This window comes from Girardinichthys multiradiatus, chromosome 13, assembly GCF_021462225.1.
Source record: "Girardinichthys multiradiatus isolate DD_20200921_A chromosome 13, DD_fGirMul_XY1, whole genome shotgun sequence".
NCBI lineage: Eukaryota > Metazoa > Chordata > Actinopteri > Cyprinodontiformes > Goodeidae > Girardinichthys > Girardinichthys multiradiatus.
The window spans coordinates 5,707,957-5,710,714 of NC_061806.1; the positions used below are offsets into that span (position 1 = coordinate 5,707,957).

General features: G+C 43.5%; 1 long non-coding RNA gene across 1 annotated transcript; it reads left to right on the forward strand.

Annotated features, from left to right (window-relative positions):
* The first annotated feature begins 380 nt into the window (after positions 1-380).
* Positions 381-2,363, forward strand: LOC124879915. Its single transcript, XR_007041158.1, has 3 exons — positions 381-814; positions 959-1,078; positions 1,367-2,363. It is a non-coding gene; the product is annotated as an uncharacterized LOC124879915 (long non-coding RNA).
* The last annotated feature ends 395 nt before the right edge of the window (positions 2,364-2,758 follow it).

Here is a 2,758-nt window from a genome sequence, read left to right on the forward strand (position 1 = left end):
ATTTTGAGAAGGACCTGTATACTGAAAATACTCAGATATTCCTTGGATTTTTCCACTCATAACATGATAATTTAAACTGTTTCATTTTAAAAACTGATAAAATGCACTCTCAGTTTATGCTTTAGCTCCAAGACCACAAAAAATTTAGATAAGCATAAAAACTGATTAAGTGACATAGTTAAAAGTATTTTTTTTTTGTTTCTTTGTTTTGCAGAATGGGCTCTGTGATTGGTGTGTGTATGTGTCTGGTTTGGGGGGCCGCCAGAAGGAGGAACTGGCCCTGGCCATGATTTCACAAGAATTTGTCATAGTTTTTACTGCTGCTTTGACCCACATGCAGAAGCACACTCAGGAGGCAGAAGAAGGTTTAACAAGTTTATTGTGAGAATTTGTTTGCTGGAATCTGGAACCGAGAACTCATCAACTGTGCAGGGAGGTAGACAGGGTGGTTAGAATGAGTCTGAGAATTTTTGTGAGGATATTGCTGAATACTGAGCTTACAGTTATTTGAGAGGATTACTGGCAGAGGGGAAACGATGTGGGTCTGGGAGTGAAGAGTTTGATGGGTTTGATCTTGATCCGGAACTGCCAACTGCTTTCGCTGGAGGTGAATGGATTCCAGGAGGGTAACAGAGGAGCACAGGGTTCGAGCAGGGTTCGTTACTTGGTCCAGGATTATGAGGAGCCAGGTTGCTGTCAACTGGAGTCTTGTCCGAGAAGGTGTCAGGATCAGAAAAGGAGGCTTGGGATCAGATGGTGAACTGGAGGAGAATCCTGTTCACACGAGCAATCTGAGGAGGAGCACAAAACAAAGGTAAGTATCTTCTTGAGTAAGTCTACAAGAGGGCTAAAGTTTTACCACGTTCGTTAACATTCATGCATCGAAGTACTGATAGCAGGCTCCTCTTATACTGCTCAGTAGATGAGGCTTAATAGACTACACTTGTCACACCTCTAGTAATCGTGCTCAGGCGCCACCAAAAGGAGAACAGGGGAAGCAGCAGGCAGAAAAAGGAGACAGTCTCCCAGACCCTGACAGAATTATTGTTGCCTACAGAAAAAATTGAGAAGAGCAGAGGTGGAAAGTAACAATTTGATTTTTTTGTTTACTGTAATCAAGTAGTATTTTAATGTAATTTTAGATGTGTAAGGTTTTTTAAATATGTGTACTTTTATTTTTACTTGAGTATGTTTTTGGTGTTTGTTACATTTTAAATGACATCTGTTACACCTGAGTAAAGTTCAGCTATCTTGATGTGGGTCTATTTTTGCACTAGAAATTCAAACATTTTAGTGAGCTATTTTATTTAATATACCCCAGAACACCCAAACCCCTATTTAAAACATGTGGTTTATATTTTTTGAGGTCCGAGGTGACCCGAACCCACGGTGGAGCTCAGAAGCGCGGTGCGGAAACCACTGGAACCCAGGCGAGCGGTGCAGAGACCGCTGGGACCTTTTGGCGAGGCCGCGGAGATCTGCGGCGGAGCCCTGGAGATCTGTGATGCGGCCGCCGAGGCACAGCAGATGGAGAAAGTGCACCCTCGCACCCCTCAGGGACTGGAACAGGAAGTGGAGACAGCTCGTCCACGAACTCCTCTGGAACGGGAACCAGAGATGGAGGCAGTTAGTCCTCAGAGCCCTCCAGGAAAGGATCCGGAAAGGGAACAGGATTTGGGAGCGAAAGCAGCTTGCTCTCAAACTCCTCCGATACAGGAACACAAGCTGGCATGACACTTCATTTATTATTGCATTCTGTTCTTTCTCCATTTGCAATTTTATTTCTCTCAGTTTACTTTTACCCTTTCCTCCTTGGCTTGTAGTTTCTTATGTCTCAGATCAGCTCATCTTAATGAGTCTCCCCCCTCAGCTTCCCTGCTACAGGTGCCACACGTTTCCTCTGATTAGGTCTTCTGGTTCGTTTGTCGTTTTATTTCTGCCCCAGTATTTAAACTTATCATTTATCATTGTTCTCTGCTGCATCATCCCATTATTCTCTGTTGTACTTTCGTGTTCTGCACTGCCCATGTTTCATGTCCTGTAAGTTTTCCTTATTAATTAATCCTTACTATGTTAATTTCATGTTCCTGTCTGTGTCTTGGTCCTGCAAACATACGCAGCATGACACGAACAGGGCAACAACTGAAACAACTTTGGGGATAAAACCTTTATTTGATGATGTGTAAATGCCCTGCTCTAAGACTCCTTTAATCTACACAAGGGCAGAGCAAAGTTCTGTTTACTGCAGGTACAGTATTTATATGTAAGAGTAAAGAAAAAGAATAATTAAATAAAACATTTATTTCACTTTTCCATATTTTAGAATCTTTTTCCCTGATTATTTCTTTGTGAAGAGCTGCACAAAGAAGGATGCCCCAAGAAGGAACTGTGATCTAAATGGGTGTTGTAAAATAAGATTGGTACCAGCTACTTTATGGTGTAAGAGAAAACCTGAGATGAGTTAAAAACGTTGATTCTGTTAACTAAGAACTGAGATATCATTGATCAACAGGTTTTTTGTTTGTTAGTTTGTTATTACTCGTAATCGTACTCGTCGTCTTCCGCTTATCCGGAATCGGGTCGCGAGGGCAGCAGATTCAGCAGAGACACCCAGACGTCCCTCTCCCCAGACACCTCTTCCAGCTCCTCCAGGTGGAGCCCAAGGCGTTCCCAGGCCAGCCAAGAGACATAGTCCCTCCAGCGTGTCCTGGGCCGTCCCCTGGGCCTCCTCCCGGTGGGATGTGCCTGGAACACCTCC